Genomic DNA, 26571 nt, shown 5'->3' with positions numbered 1-26571 from the left:
TGGCAGGCATACGAGAGAAAACCGGCTTCATGGGTCAGGTCCCTGCTTCTCTGTGCAGCCTTGGGACTTGGTGCCCTGTGTCCCAGCCACTCCAGCTCCAGCCATGACTAAAATGAGCCAAGATGCAGCTTGGGCTGTGGCTTCAGAGGATGCAAGCCCCAAACCTTGGTAACTTCCATGTGGTGTTGGGCCTGTGGGTGCACAGAAGATAATAGTTGAGCTTTTGAAGCCTCCGCCTAGATTTCAGAGGATATATGGAAACACCTGGATGTCCAGGCAGATGTCTGCTGTAGGGGCAGAACCCTCATGGAGAACCTCTACTAGGACAATGCAGAAAGGAAATGTGGGGTTGGAGCTCCCACACAGAGTCACCACTGGGGTGCTGCCTAGTGGATCCCTGAGAAGAAGGCCGCCATCCTTCAGACCCCAGAATGGTAGATCCACCAACAGCTTGTACTGTGCACATGGAAAAGTCATAGGCACTCAACACCAGCTCTTGAAAGAAACTGTGCAGGAGCTATACCTTGCAGAGCTACAAGAGCAGAGCTGCCCAAGGCTTTATGAGTCCGCCCCTTGCATCCGTGTGCCCTGGATGTGAGGCATGAAGTCAAAGGAGATTGTTTTGGAGCTTTAAGGTTTCATGAACGCCCTGCCAAGTTTCAGGCTCGCATAGGGCTTGTAACACCTCTGTTATGGCCAATTTATCTCATTCAGAATGGGAACATTTACCCAACGCCTGTACCCCCATTTTATCTTGGAAGTAACTAACTTGTTTTTGATTTTACAGACTCATAGGCAGAAGGGACTTGCCTCGTCTCAAATGAAACTCTGGACTTGAACTTTTGGGTTAATTCTGGAATGAGATAAGACTTTGGAGGACTGTTGGGAAGGCATGATTGTGTTTTGAAACGTGAAAACGACATGAGTCTTGGGAGGGGCCAGGAGCTGAATGATATGGTTTGACTCTGTGCCCCCACCCAAATCGCGTGTGGAATTTCAATTCCTACATGTCACGGGAGGGACCTTGTAGGAGATGATTGGATCACAGGGTCAGTTGCCCCCATGCTGTTCTCATCATAGTGAGGGGGTTCTCATGAGATATGATTTTAAAAACGGCAGTTTCCCTTGCACACTCTGCTGCCACCTTGTGAAAAAGGTGCCTGCTTCCCCTTTGCCTTTCACCATGATTGTAACTTTGCTGAGACCTCCCCAGTCATGCAGTACTATGAGTCAACTAAACCTCTTTTGTTTATAAATTACTCAGTCTAGGGTAGTATCTTTATAGCAGTGTGAAAATGGACTAATATACTACCAAGACAAATAAGCGGTGCTCACTTATTTTTGCATGCTGCGTCTTAGGTAATTAGATAAAAAATCAGCTACAGCTCTCCATGATAGGGAGTTGAACGTGGCATCAGAGTGCCCACCAGCACCCTTGTTGCGATTAAGAATGATCAGTGTCCAGGCCACATGCACAGAGGAAGCAGGGTTGCCGCTGCCTGCCTACCCACCTGCTTGTGTGCTGGGGTTGTGGTGGGCCAAGATGGTGGGCTTCTTGGAGGAGCAGCTTGGTTAGAAGCTGGTGATGAGCAACAGCAAGGACGACCAGTGGCAGTGGTAGGACTTCATGCGGGGCATGCCTTGGCTGACACTACTCTACAAGGAGAAGCACAGAAACTTTGGAACAAATACCAAATTTCCAATATTCCATTGCTAATATTCATAGATGCCACCACTGGAAAGCCTGTGTGAAAGAATGGGCTGCTGGTGATCCGAGATTACCCCGAAGGTGTGGAATTCCCTTGGGGACCTAAATTCTTCAGGGAAGTCATTGCAGGTCCCTTCCTTAGAAATGACTCACAGTTCCTGGAGAGCAGCAGCCCCGAAAGGTCTTACATAGGACCCTATTTCTCTGCACATGGGTGTTCATCCTGCCAAAGCCTCACCCAGGTCCTTGTGGAATCTTATTGGAAGATCAACGAGGCAGGCCAGAACTTTAAGATTATCTTAGTCAGTGAAGACAGATCAGAAGAGTCCTTCAAACAGTACTTCAGTGAAAGGTTCTGACTCACTATCCCCTACACTGAAGAGGCCTGGAGGTCAGACCCCAACTGGCTGTATAGAATCCAAGGAATTCCTCATGCTCATTGTGCTGGACCCACAGGACGAGGTGAGCATGTGGCGGGGTGAGTGGAGGTGCTTAACGACGAGGACGGCTGGGAGTTCCCATGGCACCCAAGCCCATGCTGAAGCTCTCTGACTCCAACACTGTGCAGCTCAGCTGGCCCCTACCTCCTCCTTTTTGTAGATTCTGAGGATGACAGAGAGTCCCAGGAAGCCAAGCAACTGATTCAGCCAATAGCTGAGAAAATCATTGCCAAGTGCAAAGCCAAAGAGAAGGAGCATCACTTCTATTTTTTGTACCTGGGGAGGATGACATGATTGACTTTCTGCAAGGTTACACCAACCCTCCTGAGGCTGCCCCTTTGCTCACTACCCTGGACATGTCAACACTAACCGAGTATGTGATGGACGTGGGAGGAGATCACCCCTGCCATTGTGGAGGCCTTTGTGAATACCTTCCTGGCAGAAAAGCTCAATCCAGAGCCCATCTAATGGGACTCTGGCCTTCTGAGATGTTATTTAGAATTCAGTCTTCTCCTCCCCGTTCTTCCTTCCACCCTTGGACTTATTCAGTGTGTCTTGAATCACACAACCTAAGTGTCCAACCTCTCTGTGGTGTCTTGCTTCTGCATTCACTCCCCAGCTAGCAACCTGCGGTGTGTGTCTTCTCAGCAACAGCAGAATCCAACATGTTTGGAGACTCTGCTTGGGTTCACGAGATGGTATAGCCTAGCCAGAACAAGGACTGCATCACTTTCGCAAAGTCACTAGCTTTTGGTGAAGGATCTGCCAGGGCGTTCTTCCACAGAGTGAGCGTGAAGGGCCAGTGGATCAGGGCTCTGGCTCTGACTCTGGTATCAGCACACACATACAGAGCCCTGACAGCCAGAGGAACTGCCTGGTGACAGCTACATGGAGGTGAAGCAGAGAAAGAGTCTTGATAGGCCTCAGCTTAGAGCTGTTGGTGAGAAAGTCCTTTTTTAAGTGACATAGTTTCTTTTAGTCAGGGGGAAAAACAGTAGCTTATCAATGTGTTCTTGGACAAGAGTTTCTCAAATGTAAAAGGAAGCTTGTGGGGTTTTCTTAGGATGAGAAAAACCATTTAGCGAAGGTAATAGTTCATATGATAATGACTTACTGTTACTGAGCTCCCACCTCATGATGAGAGCTTCTCATTCCTTTCTTATCTCTCTTTCTTCCTTGATCTTGACCTTCTCCGAGTTTCTGCGTGCTTATATGAACAGCTCCCATGATCTTGAAATTTTGTTAACAAATTCTTCCCTTTGATATCTATTCCCAAGAAACTCAGCCCTGAGGTTTTAGAGGAGCACTTCCTAGCCAGCACAGACCTCTCACTCCACCCAGTTCTGTGCCTGAGGCTACTGGACCTCTGCCAAAGTGTCTGCACCCACTTTGGTTACCCTATGGTCATTCCCTTTTCTTTTCAAAGCAGAACTAAAATGACAAGGAATTACCAGAAGCCTCACATTTTCTGTAGAAGGAGCTGGACCTTAGGGTGGGAGTGAGGGCAGGGGGTGTGCCAGCCACGAATAGGCATTGAATTCCCTTTGCTAGTCCCAGGCAGATCAACCTCTTATTTGACCATAGTTCACCAAAAGAGAAGCAACAACTATGCTCTTAGGATTTAGGGTGGGGGGCTTTGGCCTAGGGACCTATGGGGCTTTAGCCTCACTTAATCAGGTGTCAGGGACTTTAAACAATCCTGGACATTACCCTCAGCTCCACTTAACACTCTGCCAACCCAAACTATTTATTTGGAAAACCTAGCCCCTCACAAGCTGTTGACACTGTTATTCCCTGCCAAATCGGCTTATTGATTTGTAGTTCAGAGGCACAAAATTAGTTGGTAATTAGACAGTTATTTGATGTAACCAGCCTGAAATGCAATCACCTAACAGGAAATAAAGCAGGCATCTTTGGACATTATCAACCAAAAGAAAAAAACAAAGAGAATTAGTGTTGTCCAGGCTAAAGAGTACTTTCATTAACATTTAATGAAAGTACTAGGTTGGCTGTCAAAATTCAAAGGACAAGAGGAGGAAAACCCTCAGGGGTTTCCAAATTGGGGGTAAAAAAGAGGCTGTACACAAGACTAGAGGCCTTCAAGGGTCTTTGGGTAAATAAAGGATCATAGAGAGAAAGACATCTGGAAACTAGGAAGCAACTCAGGATCTTCCCTTTTGAGTCTGTGTTTTTGAAGGCTTAAGTGAGTAAGACTTTTTTTCCTTGTATGATGCTAGATAGCAATCTTTTTAAAAATACAACCTCCATCCATCCTCAATGTGCTGGTTTTGAGATCTAGCTGTTATTTCAAAAGGGACTTAATCATGTCCAGGGGTAGGGAAACCAGCAGGATAAGAAGTTTGAGAGGAAAGGTATGTGACCATCTCCCTACATCACTGCAGCCGTCCCTCTCCCAGACCCTTGAGGAGTGAGGATAGAGATGACAGCATGAACAAACCAGTGATAACAGATCATGGTCTTTCTGGAGAGGCAGCAGGATCCATTTCCCTTTTTTCTGATTGTCTGTTCCAAAAAATACGTTAGAGAAAAAGTGAAGCTGCATCACTTTGCTACCCCCTGGGTAGCAGGGGAACATTACTGTAAACTGATCATTTGAGAAATGCCAAAAATAAGTGAACATCATCACAAAAATCACCAGCTTCCAACACAGCCTTTAGACAATTTTTTATGGCAATTAAACATTTTGGGTTAGGTGCAGTGGTGGCTCATGCCTGCAATCCCAGCACTTTGGGAGACTGAAGTGGGAGAATTGCCTGAGCCCAGGAGTTGAAGACCAGCCTGGTAACATGGGGAAACACCATCTCTACAGAAAATTAATAAATTTTCTCCATATGGTGTCATGTGCCTGTGGTCCCAGCTACTTGGGAGGCTGAGGCAGGAGGATTGCTTGAATCCAGGAGGTTGAGGCTGCAGTGAGTCATGCTTTCACTACTGCACTCGAGCCTAGGCAACAGAGTGAGACCCTATCTCAAAAAAAAGTTAGAAAAAAAAAATAAATAAATAAGTAAACATTTTGTATTAACATCATGCTGACCTTTTTCTCATTATTGATTATTTAGTTCCTTTTCCTTGAAAAACTATTTTGGTTAATTCTTTCATTCATATAAAAAATCTGAATGCTTAGTATTAAGTAGTGCATGACTTTATTTTTTCATTTTCCCAGGAGTACATTTGAAATCACAGTATTTCAAGCTAGAAGTGAGGTTGGAGGTTGTATAGTGATAGCAAAACCTTTTATATGAGGTAGCAGAGGCCCTGAAAGTCAAGCACATTATCCAAGGAAATGCTGAGCCACACTTTCTTTTCAGACCATGACTTTCTGATCTGTGTGTTCATTCCCCATTTAAGAATAAGTCTCTCAAAAAAGGAGTAATATAATCAACTTGGATTTCAAATCAATGAAACTACTAATATTCTTATGTATTATTCCAACTAGAAACATTTAACGTAATCATACTTGCTGTTGTGAAAACAAACTGTATTTCATCGTTTGTGTAACTTAAATTTCCTACACTGATCCATCAAAAATGAATTAATTGGATTTGACACATGAAACTTAGGAAGGATTTTAGAAAATCTTTCTTATTAGTCCCTGCTCATTTTCCACCTAAGAGTTTTTTTCTTGAACAGATGTACACATTTCACGTGCAAACCACACGTAAATACATTTAATAGAATTCAGAGCAAGTTTAAAAACATTTCAAAGTATTTCAAAGCAGACTCACTCCTAGTCTATATCAAATGTCACCAATAATTAAATAATCCAGGAAAAGAAATGCCACCAAAAATCTGCAAATTGGAAGGAAAAAAGATGCCGACAAAAGTCATTGTTTTGGAAACTCACAGTACCAGAAGAAAGCTGAGCAATGTGTTTAGCCCATGCTCTTGTCTTTAGGCAAAAGTGCCCTAACTAGTCTGCACAAAAAGGTGAACATTTCCCAGGTAACCTACTTTAATGAGCAGTATTTGACACCAATGCCAGAGAAGAAACTTTTTAAAATGCTCACTATAGCGCATGTACTTGACACACTTACATTTCTGAATGAGTTTCTAAATGATACCTGCCAACTATATGTAACAGAAACAGGAAGACAAGATCATCAGCAAACATATTAAAATGCAGCCATTGTCAAGTTGAAAATACTGTGTGCCATTCAGCTTAGGGTATGCTCAGAACATCAGCTCAGCTGTGGAAATAGTCACAGTTGCAAATGACTTGATGGACACAGAAATCATTTAGGACCATTAATAATATTTGAGACGTCTAGGTCAACATTTCTCAAAAGTCATTAAAGCAAAGTTCTCAAAAACTAATACTTCCATCAATCATGGTTATTATTTAACTTATTATTCTGATGACTTATGTATTAATTCTAACAAACTTGTTTTCAAATATGTTGAAAGCATGACTAAAGTATAGTTAGTGTTGAACTGCTTTAGTACTCTTAATATATTATCTCCAAACCATTATATTATTTGCAAATAGATGTACCATATTTGAATGAGAATTGTTATATAGATGTGTATGCTGGTGAACAGGGAAGGTATTAAAAACACTACAGAAGAATGTGGTAGGTTGGTTTTAAAAACACTTTTAGTAATTTTTTCAGAAAAAAGTATATAATTATTGAGCTGATTCGATTTCCTCTGTATTTTCTTAAATTCACTTGTTTTCATATTAATTTTTAAAAACAAATTTTATATATTTTGTGATTTTATGTATTTTGATTCTGTGAGATCAAAGTATATTTGTAAAAGGTTGATTCTTGTGCCTGATCCTTCGTGATAAATATAATCACTAGGAAGATAAGAGAGAGGAAAAAATGAGAACAGTAAATGCAGGGATTTTAAATTTATTAATGTAAATTCCAAATCCATGCTAAGGCTGAACATGTGTAATGAGAAATGACAATAGTTGCAAGTATCAATTAAGTTGCAATTCTGAATTTCAAATACAGAATTTGAATCATGCTAATCAACAGAATTAATGAAGGGTGTGAGTGTGTGAACCAATTTGGCTTCAAGAAAAAGATTCTATTTGCTTGGTGTTCTGATTTAAACTATTTCCTTTATATTTAACAACTACTAACAAGTTTATATTTTATCTGACAGAGTAACAGACTTACACATGGAATATTTATTCTCTTCAAGCAAGAGAAATTAGTGTGATACAAACATTTGATGCATTGAGAATGTATCAAAAACATAAATGCTTCGTTGTAACATTCACTTCCCTCAATTCTACATTGGTGTGTCCTAATGGTAATGACAGATATAAAATTATGTCTCTTCACCACTCAAAACTAAGTTTTTATCGCTTCTTTGCAAAGCTTTTAATAGAGCCAAACACACTAATCCATTGTGGGTGGCTCAGCTTAAGAGTGATCTCACATTGTATTTGTGTTAAACCCAGAGATATATTGCAGTGTTAATCAACTAATAAAGATGGTAACTAATTTACTTTACAGTACTCTAAGGTGTAACCCCAATTATACTTTGTTTTCCTAATTTTTGGAGCTAGCATTATCAGGCAGCATATGAATTTGTCTCCTAGATTCCTGAACTAAGCTTTCCAGTGAGCTTTCTCAGCATCTGCCTCCATGCCCTCCCTGTTCATCCTTCATTATGCTCTCAGCAATCCCTAGTCCATTTAGGGACATGATAGCTAAGGAGAGAAAGCTAAGGACACCGTATGAGCTCAATACAAATTAAAGGTATAAACTATTATCTAAAGTGGAATTTTCTAGAGGCTGCAAAAAAAAAAAAAAAAAAAAATCCACTGTCTTTACTACATTAGATATGTGAGGTCCTTAAATTAATTTGGGACTGTTTGTATCAGATAAATTAGCTAACCTCCAACTTGCTCATTTATGTGGTGTTTCTTAAGTCTGTGTGGCTTAAATGGAATGCAAGTTGTGCATGTCTTTTCTTTCTCACATAGCATTAGGGAGAAAACTGTTGCAATATTTCCCTCCTTTTGCCTTGCTGAGAAAGCATTGTCCATATGAAAATAGCTTTTTCTACATAGAGGCAAGAATAGTACTTTTAAACATTTACAACTATTAAGGTTTAGAGATACGATTGCTTTTCAAAGGAGGAAAGAACACAAATCCGTATTTTGGACTTGGCGTGATCTAATGAGAGATGATCTGCACATACTGTCTCAGCTGACCCTTGTAGCAATTGTCTGAGGCTCCTATTTGTTATTATTACCGCTTACAAATGAGTAAACTGAAGATAGTAGAGTAGCCAATTGTCACAGAAAATTCTGGCCTGTGGTCCAAGCCCGATATTTTCCACCAATGTTAATGCTTCAGGTTTCTACATGAAGGTTTCTTTTCTTTCAATTCAGTCAGTAATTTCATTGCTTTTTGGAATTATTTCATTTTACAGCGATTTTTTTCTATACTTCAGACCAAGTTTACAAAAATGTTTTACATATTCATTTATTGATTCAAAACATATTTATTACATCATATCTATTTATTATATCAGATATGCCAGGCACTGTGTTAAATGTTAAGGAATTCAAGGAAACAGCCTCATTTCTACCTGAAAGTTGCCTGTATTCTGGTAATGAAGCCTAGCGTGCCTGCGGGTCACTGCCGCGAGACTGATCACTCCGCTGTGAGGGCGGCGGAGCGCCTGCGTCGGAAGGTAGCTCTGGCGGGAACAGCGTTTCGCGTATGTGTCCCTGTTGGATTACTGACTCTGGGAAATTCTAACCCAGCTCCTGCGCATACTCGTAAACCTCAGACTTCTGCTCTTTCCCTCATAACCCATTTTCTGCTCTGCAAACTCTTAGCTTCCTTTGCCTAGGAAAGGACAGTGGTCTAGACATCAAGGAGCCAACATTGTGGCTAGAAATCAATCTCCGTTTCCCCGGCTTTGAATTACTGTATGACTTCAGGCTGCCCACTTAACCTTTGCTGGCCGTGGTTATTTATTTGCACAATACAGGTAATAGCTACCTTATGAGTTGCTGTAGGGCTTCATTAGTTAATGTTTATAACATCTTTGAAAATATAGCATGAAAGCTACTAAGTGCAAATTATTATTATTATTAACATTATAATCATCATCAATCTATTTCATATATAGCCAAAGGCTGTCTGCAAGAAGTGAATCATGATGGTTCTCTACAAGCCTGGCTCCATCTTCCAAGCTTGATTGCTAGATCCAGGTGTTTGAACCCAATGACAGGCATAACAATTGAAATAAGTTATTTCTCTACATGTAGACAAATCATCTTTCATTCCCACTTCTAGACTCTGTTGCTAGTTGCTCCACTTTTCTCCTGATCTTCATATAATCATCTCTGTGTATATAAACATGTAGAAACTCTCCTAGCCGACTGACAATTACCTGGATCCCCTAGAGAGCCCTGACATCTTATTCCTCTATTATGTAAAGCAGGAAACTGAGACCACAGAAAGTGAGTCATAGATTTGAGCTCAGAGTGTGAAAGAGCCCACTCTTTGTTTAGCAGTTGAGGCTGTGCCTATATGCACAAGTATATTTGGAAAGAGAAAATTTACATTAAGCCACATAAATATCATTTCGATTATAGTTATTTCATAGCTGATTACTAAATATTCAGCCTATTTAAATCTACTGTTTCTAAGAGTGCTAATAATGACAAAAAGGCAGTTATTTTAAATAGGGAAAAATTCATTTTTAATAATGGATTTCTCTCTGCCTAAGAAAAGTCTCTTTTGTCCTTGTTTCCTGGACAACTCTGATGTATTTTTCATAACCCACATAAAACTTTTACTCATTTTGGAAACTTCTGTAACTCCCTTTAGACTGTGGTGAATTTCCCTCCCTTGAATGTGTGATGCCTGTCTATATGATTTATTTGGTAATTATTTCTCTTTGACATATCCCATTGTTTTCTTTTGCAACTTTTCAAATATCTACACAGTATCTTTTTTTACAGTTAAATTCCACAGCCTTTTGTGGGTAACACAGAAGGACTGTTCATGTTTATAATCCCCGAGATGCTTCGGTTACATTATTGGAAGTGGGATTCAATAAACATTTGTTTCTTCTTTTTTGTTCAAATTTATTTGGGAGACCATTTTATATCCCCATTGAATATGATGGAAAGCTACTACAACCTTTCCCTCTGATCCTGGGCACATAGGTAGACTACATTTCCCAGCAGTTGAAGTGGGCCATGTGATTGAGTTTGGTCAATGTGGAACGGTAGACATCATGAATGACACTGCCTGAACTGGCCTATTAAAATCTTCAGCACAATCTTCCCTCTCTGCACATACTCTTAACTCACTAACAAGCTGAATGGAGAGAAAACCAAAACCTGAAACAAAACCCAAGGACTTAGAGAAATGCAAAGCCACAGATAGATCCCAAGTCCTTACACCACCACTTGGAGAAGAGTTTTCCAAGAGCATGAAGTCACCAGGAAAACCCATGGAGTTCTGTTGGGTGAATAAGAAATAAGAAATAAAATAAATCACTGAAATTTGGGGACTGTTTATTACAGAAGCATAAATTGACTCATAAAAACATCTCACAATCATCTTATCCTTAATATATTCAAAATAGAATTCTTATTTCCTTTCTTCTATATTCCTCAAATCCAGTGCTTCAGCAATTCTTATCCAAACTCCCTTCAAAATGTATCTCAGTACCCATCAGATATTCCATTTTTCTCCCCTTTTCTGCATCATCAGCATGAGTTTGCTTCTAGACTCTATGGTAGCCTTTAAACTGCTACGGCTGCTTCCATTCTTGCTCTTTTCTCTTCAATTCACCCTCTACACAACAACCAAAACCATTTTGAAAAAACACTACTTAAACCACACCATTCCCTTATTTTAAATCCTTTAATAGCTTATCATTGCATCAAGAACAAAATCCATACTCCTAACCTTGGCCTGCAAGATCCTGCACATTCTGACCCAAGCCTAGCTCACCACCTATCTCAGGCTCCTTTTCCAAAAGCCTGCAAAGTCTAGTCACCTGGAATTCTTTCAGCTTCTCTCACAATCTAAGGTTTTATCTCCTCCAGGACCTTCACCTTGAAGGTTGTTCTCCTTTCTCTTCACATGGACAGCTCCTGGCTACCCTTCATATCACTGATTAGACATCCCTTCTTCAGAGAAGTTCTCTCTGATCACCATATCTGAGAAAACTATCTAACCTCTCTTATCCTTTATTGCAATATCTTGATCCTTTCTATATTAGTAATTATCAGAATTTTAAATCATACTTTTATGCAGCAGATATGAACTTCAGGTCACATGTTCAGAAGTGCAAAATTGTAGTCCTATTTCACATAAAAGGATGAAACTTCCTATTCTGTACTATTTCAAGACCTCATTCCATTTGTTTATTGGTTAGGACTTAGGTTCCAGGTGCTGTAACAACAAATAAAATAAAACAGTAGCTAAAATATGTTTGTTAAATGTCCTGCATCTTCTATATTAAAAGTGTATTCCTTTCTCCCTTAACTGTCAGAAGGTAAGCAGTCCATGGCTGATAAAGGCAATTTTGAACTGTCAAGGAAGGAGGCTCTTTATACATGGTCAGTCTGTCATTCTCAACGTGAAGCTTCTGTACCTCAATATAAAATGCAAGATTCACTGTAATTCAGTGTAGTGGTTAAGAGCAGTGCATGGTTGAGGTAAAAGCTGGGTGTGACAACTGAATGCCCTTATATAAACAAGGTCATTAACTGTTTCTAAAGGAGGTAAGATTGTGAGAAGGCGTGCATCCTCTTTTGATAAAACGCACGGAAAAGGATGAAAAAATGAAGAGGCTGACTAAGTATGCAGCATTGTTTGAAAACCCAATCTTTGTTTATCCTTCTTGGTTTGGATATATAGTAAAACATATTTTAAATGTTTGTAAAAAGTAAATGGTTACAAAAGAAATTCAGTTAGATGTGATTTACTTTAAAGAAAATCTTAGGCAGTAACGTAGAAGAGGGTATACTTTCAAACTCATTTTAAAAGTCTAGCATTACCCTGATACCAAAGCCAGACAAGGACACTACTAGAAAAGAAAATTACAGGACAGTATCTTTCATGAACATACATGTAGAAATCTTCAAGAAAATACTAGCAAACTGAATTGAATAGCACATTAAAAGGATCAGGCATCATGATCCAGTGGGATTCATCCCAGGGAAGCAAGGATGGATCAACATACACGAATTAGTAAATGTGATAGACCACATTAACAGAACGAAAGACAAACACTTGATGATCATCCCAACAGACACAGAAAATGCATTTGACAAAATTCAACATCGTTTAATGATAAAATCTCTCAACAAATTAGGTATAAAAGGAATGTACCTCAGCAATAATGGCCATATATAACAAACCCACAGTTAACCTCATACTCAGTGGGGAAAAGTTGAAAGTTTTTTCAACATCAGGAACAAGTTAAGGATGTCCACTCTCACCACTTCTATTTAACATACTATTGGAAGTCCTAGCCAGAGCAATTAGGCAAGAGAAAGAAATAGAAGACATCTGAATTGAAAAAAAAAAAGCTAAATTGTCTGTGTTTACAGATAGCATGATTTTATGTATACAAAATCCTAAAGATGCCATCAGAAAACCATTAAAACTAATAAAGTTTTAGACTACCAAATTGACATACAAAAATTAGTTGTATTTCCATACATAACAATGAACTATCCAAAAAAACTCAAGAAAACATTCCAGTAACAAAAGTTTCAAAAAAATAATGAAACCTTACAATAAATTTCACCAGGGAGATAAAGGATTTGTACACTGAAAATTATAAAACAAAATAAATGAAGAATAAAAATAGAAGAAAATGTAAATAAACAGCAAAATATCCCACATTCATGAACTGGAAGAATTCATATTGTTAAAATGCCCATACTATCCGAAACAATGTACAGAATTAATACAGATCTCATCAAAATTTGAATGATATTTTTCACAGAAATAGAAAAAAAAAAACAACTAAAATTCTAATGGAACCACAAAAAATACCTGAATAGCCAAAGTAATATTGAGCAGAAAGAACAAAACTGGAGGCATCACACAGCCTCACTTCAAAATATACTGCAAGGGTATTGTAATCAACACAGCATTGAACTGGCATAAAAACAGGCACATAGACAAATGAAAGAAAAAAGAGACCCGAGAAGTAAATTCAATAATTTGTAGTCAGTTAATTTTTGACAAAAGTGCCAAGAATACACAGTGGGGAAAGGACAGTCTCCTCGATAAATGATATTGGAGAAACTGGAGATCCACATGTAAAAGAATGAAATTGGATCCTTATCTCACACCATATACAAAAATTAACTGAAAATTGATTGAAGACTTAAGTATAAGACCTGAGCCTGTAGAACTAGTAAATGAAAACACAGGAGAAAAGGTCAATGACATTAATCTGGGCAATGTTTTGGATATGACCCCAAAAGTACAGGAAACAAAAGTGGAAAGAGACAAATGGGATTACCTCAAACTGAAAAGCTTCTGTACAATAAAAAATCAACAGAGTGAAGAGATAATCTACAGAATGGGAGAAAATATTTGCAATACCTACATGTGATGAGGGGTTAATATCCAAAATATATAAGAAACTATTACAACTCAATAGTAAGAAAATACATCACCTAATTTACAAATAAGGAGAGGATCTAAATAGACATTATTCCAATGAAGACACATAAATAGCGAAGAAGTTCATGAAAAAATGATCAATATTACTAATCATCAGAGAAATGCAAAATAAAACGATAAACCACAATAAGATATCACCTCACATTTGTTAGAATGGCTACTATGCAATGCAAGATAATAAATGTTGGTGAGGATGTGGAGAAAAGGAAACCTTTGCACACTGTTGGACAAAATGCAAATTAATACAGCTATTGTGGAAAACAGTATGGAAGTTCTTCAAAAAATTAAAAATAAAACTACCATATGATGTAGCAATCCCACTACTGGGTATATAGTCAAAGAAAATTAAATCAAGACATCTAAAAGATAACTACTTTCTCATGTTGATTGCAGCATTATTCACAATAGACAAGATATGGAATGAACCTAAGTGTTCATCAGTGGATAAATGGATAAAGAAAACGTAGTATATATACAAACAATGGAATACTATTTAGCCTTAATAAAGAAAGTAAATCCTGTCATTTGTGAAAACAAAGTTAAACCTGGAAGGTATTATGTTAAGGGAAATAAACCAGGCACAAAAGACAGAAGACAGATACCACATGATCTCAGTTATATGCAGAATCTAAAAAAGTCAACCCCATAGAAGCAGAGAGTAGAGTTTGGTTACCAGAAGCTAAAGTGAGAGTGGAGGAATGCTGGTGAAAAGAGGTGGGGAACTAGAAATATGATGGTCAAAGGAGGCAAAATTTCAGTTAGCTTCAAGAGATCGATTGTACAACGTGGTGACTACAGTTAATAAGAATGTATTGTATTCTTGAAAATCAATGAGGAAGTAGATTTTAATCATTCTCACTGCAAAAAAAAAAAAAATGGTAAACATGTGAAGTAATGCATATGTTAATGAGGTTGGTTTAGCCATTCCACAATTTATAGATATTTCAAAACATCATGTTGTACCTGATAAATATATACGTTTTAAATATGCCAATTCAAAAGAAATTGATTAAAGAAACAGGAAGTGACAATAAAATTCAGAATAGATGTGGGATATGGAAAAAATCATTTGACAGAAGGAATAATTCTGAGCAATGAACAATAACTTATGAATTACCTGGAAACAAAGAATAACCTGGAAATAGAGGTAGGCCTATGGAATCAACCATTCATATGTGAAAGGGAAGACAACAATTGTGACTGAAAGTCAGGTTGTTTTTGTTTGTTGGTTGGTTTGTTTTGAGACAGTCTCACTTTGTTGCCCAGGCTGGAGTGCAGTGGTACAATCTCGGCTACTGCAACTTCTGCCTCCCAGGTTTAAGCGATTCTTTTGCCTCAGTCTCCTCAGTAGAGTAGCTGGGATTATAGATGCCGCCACCATGCCTGGCTAATTTTTGTATTTTTAGTAGAGACGGGGTTTCACCATGCTGGCCAGACTGGTCTCGAGCTCCTGACCTCAGGTAATCCACCCGCCTCGCCCTCCCCAAGTGCTGGGATTACAGGCATGAGCCACCACGCCCGACTGAAAGTTCAGGTTTTATGTGTCTGGTAAGGAGACTAGCATCAAAGTCAGAAATATAATGTTAATTGAAGAAAAGGTTTGAGTTTGAGTGTTGTAAGAAATCAGCTCGTGGGGACTGGTGTCTGGACAAGGAGCATGCACACTGGTCAGTTGTCTAACATCTGATGCTTCTGAGTTGTTACACTTTTCAGATGCCTCTTGAGACCACAAGCCACAGCTGTGCAAGATACAGAATGAACTTGAGAAGTTTTATAAAACCTTTGGGGAAATCTAAGAGGAAATCATCTGCCTCAGTAATTTCCAAAGGAGATGAAAGGTCTACTTTAGAAAAAGTTAACCAGTAGGCAATATGTGAGCAAGGAAAAAAGTATAGCAGGTTAAAAAGCTTTAATGTGCTGATATTCCAACTGAGGAGAGTAAAACAATCGTAATCCCTTCAGACATATGGACAAGAGGAGCCTCTCTTGTTGGATAAAAAGGCTTCTTTGATCTGGTATGACCGGAACATTGGGCACTTGTTGGCGAACACAGGGGTGGTGGCTAAGAATTAGTAATGGAGCCAGATTAAGAGGAACCACAACATTTTTACTAAATTTCAGTGTGGCAGTTTGTGTGAATGGAATAGCCACTAAGTATCTCTTGCAATGTCTTGGTTTCTTTTTTAAGTTTCTTCCATTATTCCCATGTTTTATCTTTTTTGTTTTGATTTGTTTTTTAGAAATAAAACTTTTTTTTTTTCCAGAGGAAGAGTGCCATTTTCTTGTCAATAAAAAGAAAACTCCTCTCGAAACCCCCTAATACATAATCATTTAAGGTGAAACATAGAATAAGTTGTTAGCTATCTACTCTTTTTTAATTTATAAAGATCAAATTGCCAATTCAAAGTTCCTAAGCCTTCAAACTTTAAATGTAAGCATCATTAGTTTATTAATAAAATTAATAGAATAGAGTTAACCTTCTAGTAGTTATCTGATCTCAGAGTTATTCATTACCTTCTACTGCAAAAGGCTAAATACAGAATTTCCCTACTTTTTTAGAAAAAAAAAAGATAAATGTTTCAGACCTCCCATGAAGAATAGTTTTTGCTCTGTTTTTTAGGTATATTCCCACATTTAATGATAAAAACAGAAAGTGATTTAAGAACATTTTTCACAGGTGTCCAAAATGGAAGACACAACATCCTCTTTATAAAAGAGCCAGCAGTTATTGATGTCTGAAATGACCAGCTAATTCCTGTAGATGTGTGCAGGGGCTTTCATGTGTACATGCACACAAACACATACTCAGTGAGCAGTCCAAAAGTTCAATATTGTTTTTATATGTGCAGTTTTATCAATGCAATGTATTCTCATAGTAAGAGCTGCTTTTCCCATGGATTCTGCATCCAAATTGGATCAATTCATCCTCTTGATTCTTCCCAAAGGAGACAAAACGACCAAACAATACAGGTGCATGTAATCGTGTGTATCCTCTAGCATTGTGTGGAAGACAGGAGAAAACTCTGAAGTATTTGTTACATCAGCATTTTCCCAATACTGCAAATGCAATTCACAAAGTGGGAAATATCTAGGAGGGATTGGATATGTTTAAAGAAAATCCAGAGAGAGTTATTTCTTATTGGTGATTATCAGTTATCTTTCTCTGCTGAAAACTCAGATTATTTTTAACAACCACTAAATTTACACATTTTGACTATGAATTTAGTTGCGACTTTCAGAGCAATTACTTTTGTAGGGGAGACAAAAGTGTCAACTTTCTGACCCCCTTTTCCACCCCACCCCACTCCACTGTCATCACCACTAGTAAATGCGGCTAGAAAGTGCAGATGTTCTAAAAGTGCCCCATCTTTTGACAAAGTAAAGTAAAATATTACATGTTTATGTATTACAAAAGAGATTTTGGTTGCAGTTACACAGCTCAAAGATAAGATGGTTTGTTCTGTTTTTGCTCCAAGTCTCTTATTTGTATTAACATCCAATGTACAGCTAAGAGAGTGAAAAGAACAAGCACCTTTCCAGGAGGATTTTTCTGAGAATTTTAAATCAGAGATACAAGGGATAAAAGCAGATGCTGGATCCAAAAGAAATAAATAAGGGAGAGACAGCAGAATGTTCTGCAAACACAGTTGAGGACTGTGGCTATCTGAAGGCTACAACAAACTTGGTATAAAGGCGAAAAGTAGCCTGCATTGTGCAAGGGAGAAAATGAATGCTTTGCAAGCAGGGGACATTCATTCAGTTATTCAGGAAGCTCTATGTCTGATTGGAGATGGTTTAGGTATTAGGCCACTTTTCCTTGAAATGATTCTAGCAGCTTTCAAGATGTGAGAGATGATATATTATTTCTGTGTAGAGGCAACCTTTGATTTATTAGAAAGATTATAGGTTGGGAAATTGACCACCCATGTTTTCTTCCTTATCTTCTTTTCCAGATGTATTTTATGTTTATACTCTGTTGCTCCAGTGAATCACTATAATTTTGTGAATATTTACCCACATAATTACATACAATGTTTACAAAATTTTTTTCCTCTCGAAAACTTAAAGCACCTTAGAGACCTTAAATGATAAATTTGCATCAAAATCTAATTAGGAAAGAAAGGTCTTTGTTAATCAATAACAACTTATTGAATTTTTTCTAGAAAAGCATTTTATTTTTTACTGAGTCTTACCTGCATTTTAGTGTAGAACATTTTAATTTTCTTTCTATAAGGCAGAAAGTTAAAGAGTCACAGATGTATTAAATGAGTTCAAGTAAGGCCAAGAGAGATCTGAAGTTTGGTCAGTTCGATTTTTGGCTACTCTTCAATGTAGTTGAAACCACAGTTATCACTGATACGTTTGGTTGCATAATTCATTCTACTGAAGAATGTTTGTTTCTCCCATGCCACACAAGTAGAGCTGGCTGGACTTTCCCAGACATGAGGGTGCTAAAGAGGTAATGTGGGCAGGGTCAAGGTCTAGGATAACATATTTCTACCAGGAAATGTGTCACAAGAACAAAGCTGGAAGCTTTATGAACTGCTCCTCAGAATTACTCTTCTTAAATTACAATTGGTACACTATTTTATTAAATACGTACCTGAAAGATATACACTGCTGATCTATATCTTCGATTCATCATTCATACATAATTCATATATTCTACACTCATCTACATGAAAAAAAATGGGTTTCTTATTTACGTAAAAATGGATAATATCCCTAATATTACAGAAAGAACTATTCTGAATTCTGGTGCCTAGAAATTGGAAAATACCTAAGCTCTAAATTTCTCATACATCTAGAACATTCTGGTAGAAGAGAAGTGGTCTGTATCATTTTAAACTCTTTTTCAACTTAGCTGACATCATTGGGTACCACTTGATTTGCATATTCAGCATATATTGGGAAGTTATTCGGCTAAATGAGGCAAGGAGGAAAGTTTGGGGTAAAATATCATGCCTTCCCTTGAGCAATACATGAACAAGTGTATTCTTGTTCAACAAGTGTATTCTTTGTTAACATAGGATACATTCTTTAGTATATTTGTAACTCACCTAAGGATCCTAACATTCAAGATGTCATAAAGTTATAAATATTTTCATGGCACATAAATAAACACATTTACAGTGTGTTATTTTATGTTTTCAGTAGATTTTTAATAAATGGCTGTGTGGGGATAGCTGTGGTTTAAAATAATAAATTAGGATTAAACAGAGAGTAACTCTCTGTCCCTCCCATCCCAATAAACTTGACTATATCTTGCTACACAGGTTGGTCTGCAAGTTTTATCTGAATGAGAATTTATCTGTATCTTAGTGAGACTCACTGCCTTAGATTCTAATCTTCAAGAGTGTCTGAAACATGTTAAAGTTCTCTGTTACATCCCTAATACTTGCCTACATGCCTGTCACATGGAAAGCTCCCAATAAATATTTATGGAAAGAAGAGAAGAGGGGAGGAAGTATGAAGAAGGAAGGAAGAAAGGGAAGGGGGAAGGTAGCAGGGAGGGAAGGAAGGAAGGAAGGAAGGAAGGAAGGAAGGAAGGAAGGAAGGAAGGAAGGAAGGAAGGAAGGAAGGAAGGAAGGAAGGAAAGGAGGGATGGAGGGAGGAAGGGAGGGAGGGAGGGAGGGAGGGAAGGGAAGGAAAAAAGGAGGGAGGGAGGGATTCTGTGTCATATGCACCAAACTGGGCACTGTTTGTGGCTCAAATAGTCATAGATCTCTTCCTGTGTTGTTGGTTTCTTGATTCTGTTATTAAGGTGACTAGAATGAACAACCTCTTACTAGGAACTCAGTCATCATTTTAAAGACTGGATTCCAACAAATATCTATCTGTCTGGTTTAGTGTTGCATGCTTCATAAAAATTTGGTGTTCAGAGCAATTGATTATTTTTGTTTTACTATAGACCATTTTATTTTAATACTTTTTCTTAAAAAGGAATATATTCTTTTTGACTAGTAAACACTACGTAACACTGAGTACCTTACATGTTCAGAGTAGTTTTATGTTTAAATCCAGGAATCAGTGAGAACAGTGCTTGTGTCATGTTGCCATGACACACATGTGCATAAAGGCAGTCCTGCTGACTGGACGGATTTATTGGAAAGAATCTCATTGTGAAAAAAATTACAATAGTAGGAGGAAAGGGAGTGTAAGATGTGCTGCTCTTCTTCTCTACTCTCTTGCTGCTACCACTGTAGGGTTCCCTTTTCTTAGTGCCACCCCAGGAAGCTACTTACAGTTCTGGCAGCATACAGGGTTAGATGAAAACTTGTGTCACTGTGAGTTGTGCATTACTTGAGCACAGATACAGTAAGCACCTGCTGGACTCTTACTCACTGTGGGAGTTTGAATTGGTGCAGGCCATGTTCATCGTGTGCCAGGGAAGATCAGGTGACTGACTGCTGAGTGGCTTCTTCAGGTGGCATTACTATTCGTGAATTCTTTGTCAAGCAACTGGTCCTAAAATTTTCAATTTCAGAAGAGTGATCTCAAGAGATTTTCAGTTTAGTGGACTTAGGGACATTGATGCATGCTAGCGAAACTTACAAGAGGATACTATATAAAACACAATGAACAATGTGACTCCCACATGACCAAAGGACCCTAATATGTAATATTACACTATGACATAATAGCACATTTGGTCTTTGCAGCCAAACCACATATAAAGCCAAATTGCAATCAGAACTGTGATAGATTAACATGAAATAAAAAACGGGGAAGTAGAGATATAATTTCAGGGGTTAAGACCTCTCAACTAATTGTACCAGGCATACCTATTTCCAAAACATGAATGAATGAACAGATAGGAACATTACATAGATACATGTAAATACACACAAATGTATTATACATACATATATAAAATACATATATATTATATACACACCTGTATAAACACATGTATGTATATGTAGACATAAATAGAAATAGAGATGATAGAGATAGGCAGATATAGAAATAGGCAGATATAGATAGATATAGATATAGACAAGGATATAAATACAGATTTCTCCATACTATCAGAAGGAATCTATGGGCCAAGTAACCTCCGTCCACTGAGTGGATATTTGAAAAATACTGGCAATCAGTAGCATACTTACACCTGGTTAAAGGGATTGGTTTTTGCCCTGGGTCTCACTCTTGAATATCTTATTCATACTTATGAAACCAGGAGCCTGGGCCGGGCGCGGTGGCTCACGCCTGTAATCCCAGCACTTTGGGAGGCCGAGGCGGGCGGATCACAAGGTCAGGAGATCGAGACCACGGTGAAACCCCGTCTCTACTAAAAATACAAAAAAAAAAAAATTAGCCGGGCGCGGTTGTGGGCACCTGTAGTCCCAGCTACTCGGGAGGCTGAGGCAGGAGAATGGCGTGAACCCGGGAGGCGGAGCTTGCAGTGAGCCGAGATCGCGCCACTGCACTCCAGCCTGGGCGACAGAGCAAGACTCCGTCTCAAAAAAAAAAAAAAAAAAAAAAAAAAAAAGAAACCAGGAGCCTGTGAGACCACCTGGAGCTTGGCTCCCTCACATTCCAGACAATGCTCTATGTATTAAAAACTCTAAAATTTCCTGCCTAATTGGTCCTGAGCCTACTTGGATATGCAAGGGCCTCTTGCTCAGGTATATCCTCCTTGAGATGGTTTTTGTCAACTTTACACCTACTACTAGATCACAAGTTGGTCAGGAGGGGAACAGAGCCTGGAAATGCGGACTCAGGAATACACATGGATATATGTGAGGCCCCTCTTGATGCAGCTGGAGCAAATGTGGGAAGAAAAGGGGTTGTGGGTTAAACCATGGGTTCAGAACTAGGAAGGCAGGAGCTGGGTATTTTATGCTGCCAAAATCCAGCACAGAGCTCCCAGGAGTCCTAGAAGTCTCAACATTTTAAATTCAAATCTGCCTTTTGGGGTCCTTATGAAGGTATATTTTGTGAAGTAGAAGGTAGAAGATATTTTACTTACAAGCATGTTAACTTATTTATCTGGCGCAAGGTCCTGCAGATGTCATCTTAAGCCCTTCTGAACCCTACCCCCTTCTTTCCTTAGTAAGCACATGAAAACTTTTATTCTTTGATCATATCTATTAAACTATTTCTGTCTGTTTTATTTCCTGCTTTATCTTCAGTTCCTAGAGTAGTATCTGACACCTACTAGAGGCTCAGTAAATATCTATCAATTACATTAACTAATTAATGCTAATACAATAATTCCAATTTAAAGCTAAAAAATAATTACGAGGGCACTTCAAAAATCTGTGGAAAAAATGAAACTAAAATATAAAAACAAAAATATAAACTTTGTTTCTCAACACAAGCTCCACAAAGTTCAAGACACTTTTGTAAGTGAAGCTACCAGCCATGTATCATCGCCAAAGACTGAGGGTCTTGGGAATTTAAGCACGTCAATACAGTCTCTTTTACATTATTAACTGAAGAAAAATGGGTGCCCTTTAAATATTTTTTTTAGGATTAAGAAACACAAAGAAGTCAGAGGGAACCAAATTGGGACTGTAGTGTTTTACCATTGAAACTCTTGCACAATTGCCCTTGTTTGATGAGAGGAATGAGCAAAAGCACTGTCTTGATGGAGAAGCACTCTCGGGAGAAGCTTTCCTGAGCATTCTTCTGCTAAAGTTTTGACTAAACTTTTTCAAAACACTCTCATAATAAGCATATGTGATTGTTCTTTGGCTCTCCCGAAAGTTTAGAAGCAAAATGCCTTGAACATCCCCAAAAACCTGTTGCCATGAACTTTGCTCTTCACTGATCCACTAATTCTTTGACTGGACCACTTCCACCTCTTAATAGCCATTGCTTTGGTGATGCTTTCTCTTCTAGATTTTACTGGGAAAGCCATGTTTTAGCTCCTGTTACAATTCTTTGGAGAAATGCTTCAGGATCTTGATCTTGCTTGCTTAAAATTTCCATCGAAAGCCCTGCTCTTGTCTGCAGCTGATGTGGATGCAATGGTTTGGGCACCCATTAGGTGGAAAATTTGCTTAACTTTCATTTTTCAGTTGGAATTGTGTAAACTGAACCAATCGAGATATCTATGGTGTCAGTTATTGTTTGCGCTGTTAATCCTCATTTCTATTTAATTAAGGCAAGAACAAGATTAATTTTTTTCCTTGCAAATTGGATGGTCTTCTGCTCACGGCTTCATCTTCAACATCATCTCATCCCTTCTTAAACTGCTGATTATTTGCAAACTGCTGATTATTTGGAGCATTTCCCCCATAAATTTGTTGTAAAACATCAGTCATTTCATCGTTCTTTCATTCCAGCTTCACCATATATTTGATTAATCCGTGTTGCTCTTACAGGGGATCTTTTTAAACTAATGTCTTATCCTGCCTCATGCCTCCAACTAGACCCTGTTCAGACATGTTATAACAAGTCAATATGAGTCTATTTGGGTCCAAAAAAACTTTTGACATCTATGCATAGTTTTTTCTTTTTTGTTTGTTTTGTTTTGCTTGTGTTGATTTATTTTCCATTTGGGCTCATCTTTACAGAGCACACGCACAGTTTTTCATAATATGTATTTTTCTATGAACTTCTTAAAGACCCTATCATTTCAGGGAGACTTGATTATTATAACTGAGTTATCCGATTTAACTTATATAGTGGCAAACTACTCATGATCCTTGCATTTTGCAAGTAGATGTTAGATCAAGATGTCATCTTGATCTGTTCCCCGGTTAGTTTGCAATTGTTTTCCTGAGCTGTTTCTTGTTTGTTTTATTGAGGGAGGGGAGAGATGTTTTCCCTCAAGTTTGATGAAGTTGAAAGAGAGCCCGTGAAAAATACCAGACTCTAGATAGAGACTGAGGAAAGGAGTCTACACTCATCTCACCCAAATAAAGCATATGAAACTTTGTAAGATCAGAGTCAGGGAATTTCCAGATGGTTCTTGCAATGACTTCCTATATAAGTTGATGGACAGGCAAGCACTAAAATGCTGTGCTGAAAGAACTATGCCACATCTGACAGTATGAATGAATAGTAGTGTATAACCAGATCATGGATGCAGACATAGAGATATAATTCATCAGGAATTGAGAAACTGAATATTTACATCACCTATCTAAGGCTAGTTATGTACCAGGGAGATTATCTGGACAAATTATCCTCTTTTAATTACAGAATAACATTTATTTCTCTTTCTATTGTAAGTCATTTTCTGTCTCCTTTAGATGTTATTGAGAGTTGGAGGAGGAAAGGGGCTTGTAGGTGAAAAGGAGCCACAGAGTTATGGCCTTCCTCCGTTTAATTTCTTGCCACGTCCCTTAAATATTTCTTACGTGAAATACTGAGTTTCAACTTGTTTTAGCTTTGTAAATGGATGTATTCTAAAAGTTCTTTTGTCTTTTAAAATGTTACCCTGATATTAAACATGTTCCAGATGAATCTGACAAATTCTAAATAGTACATGATACTTTATTCATAGTGTGGAAGCAAAAATTTGTTCTTTAATTAAACTTGGTTAAAGAGCTAGTCAGACATTCACTCAAATATGGACAATCTTTCAAGAATCACAGTTGTCAGAATAACGAATAACTGTGAGATTCATCCTCACTGTGTACGAAACAATAGTTCATTCATTCTCATTCAACTATGTGAATATAACATGATTTATGTATCCATTCTACTGTTGATGGACATTTGGATATTTTCAATGTAGGGCCATTATGAATAGTGGCATTATGAACATTCTTAAGCTTACCTTTTAGTGGACTTCAGTACATATTTAGGTTTGGTATATACCTAGGAAGGGGTGAGATGTCTGGGTCTTAGGGTTAATTTATGTTCATCTTTAGTACATAATAACAAATAATTTTCCAAAACTTTTGTAGTAATATTACTCCCACAGAGAGTATGTGACAATAAGAGAATCTAGGCATAAATGAGTACATGATATTGTATGATTTCATTTTATATAAAGTTTGAATCCAGGGAAAACTAATTGATGGTGAAAGAATTCAGAAGAGTGGCTACTTTCAGGGAGGTACTCACTGAGAGGGGTCCTGGGAGGAATTTCTAGATGCTGTTAACTATCTGTTTCTTGGTAGTTATAAGAAGGAGTTCATAATTTTGATCTTTTGTCAAGCTGTACACTTATGATTTGTGAAAAATTCTGTGTGCATATTATACATCAAAAAAACTTATTTAGCGAGACTCCGTCTCAAAAAAAAAAAAAAAGAACTGGTTTGCTGGGGAAAGGAAAGTCACCCTCATTGGAGTTATTTTAAGCATAGGATAGACAAGCAGTTGGTAGGAAACTTAAACATTTTGCAGAAAATTGGATGAAATAACTTTTGGTCCTCTTTTACCCTTAGATTCTATAATTTTCTGATGCTAGGCTCAAGTTTCAAATTATTTTCAATTAATCATTCTTCAAACCCATCCACAATTCTGACCAATTTCATCTAAAGGCAAACAGTATACCAGGAGCTGAACTTTCAGCTTTTGTTGTTGTTGTTGTTCCAATTGATACACAGTGTCATTAGCTTTTATGGAATTTCACTTGAGTGTTTTTGGTACATCTGCTGTGGGTCTTCTGTCAGAGTGTTTTCAGCAGCAGAACAACTACAGCGCTGTTCGCACTCCATGTGCATGCTCCTTCCCCTCATTTTCCAAGTGGTGCCAACTTTTCAATGTGTTGGGGCTGCTGTTGACATGTTGTTTGCTATTTCAGTCCTTTTGCGTTTTGTGCATATGAAGGGCATACTAATAGAAATGAGAAACAAATGAACAGCAAAATAGGAAAGTAGATGGAATACAAATGCAGTTCAAAAAAAAATATCTTTCCTAGGTAATGAAGCTAGAAGTAATTGGATGGAGAAAGCCAAACAGATAATTCAAAGCACTATGCAACAGAAGGACTCTAAAGTGAGAACAACTTGTCACAGATGATAGTTCTCAAGAGGTCTTGGAAAACTACAAATATGGAGCACCACTAATTTTAAAGTCTTCATTGGAAGATACTAAGAAAAACTGAAATGTAAATAGTCTTTAGCAAAAACAAAGCAACACAAAGAGTCTGGGAGAATTCCTGAAGATTGAATCAGATGAAAAGCAGTGTACACTTTTACGTGCAATTTGAGGCGGGTGATATCACTTTAAAAGATAGCATGCATTTCATCAGCTGTCAGTGAATACCTGGAACACAGCTTCTGTTTACAAATACTGTTGGTTATTTCTGTCTTTGTCTTCTATGAGGCCTTTCTATACCCATACAGTTGTCTATCCTTTTTTCTTACATGGATTTCTGTCATTTGCAACAAAAAAGTGCTAGTACGCAAATTGGCAATTGTTGTAAAACAAAACAAGGCAAAACGAAACACCTCAGAAAAAATTATAGAACTGACTCATGAGTGCTGTAAGCAGAGAGTATTTGGCCATTCCAGAATGAAGGGTGTAAGTTATGGAAAACAATTACTTAGTTTCTTGCTTTGCATTAGAAATTGTGCTATTTGGGTCTGAAAGTTTAAGGAATTTGGTAGCATGTTGTTAGATTATCAGAAATCGCTGAATATTTCTGGTGACCTCCACTGACATGTTTCAAAGGGCAAGAAGTTTCTGTCTGAGATTTATTTGTTTAAAAGTGAATCAAAATAACAGGATAAGTACAAGACTTTGCTGAAGGAAAATCTAAAACCAATGATCAAATAATCATTGGCCCTTTGAGCTGCCAATTTTTTTTTTTTTTTTTTTTTTTGAGACAGAATCTCTCTCTGTCACCCAGGCT

The 26571-nt window shown here is 38.0% G+C and overlaps 1 pseudogene; it reads left to right on the top strand.

Annotated features, from left to right (window-relative positions):
• Positions 1-921: 921 nt before the first annotated feature.
• LOC105493740 (nucleoredoxin pseudogene) lies at positions 922-2616 on the top strand (annotated as a pseudogene).
• The last annotated feature ends 23955 nt before the right edge of the window (positions 2617-26571 follow it).

This window comes from Macaca nemestrina, chromosome 1 (assembly GCF_043159975.1).
Source record: "Macaca nemestrina isolate mMacNem1 chromosome 1, mMacNem.hap1, whole genome shotgun sequence".
Classification (NCBI taxonomy): Eukaryota; Metazoa; Chordata; class Mammalia; order Primates; family Cercopithecidae; genus Macaca; species Macaca nemestrina.
The sequence above is the reverse complement of the archived record's forward strand: the minus strand, read 5'-3'. Positions and strand labels throughout refer to the sequence as shown.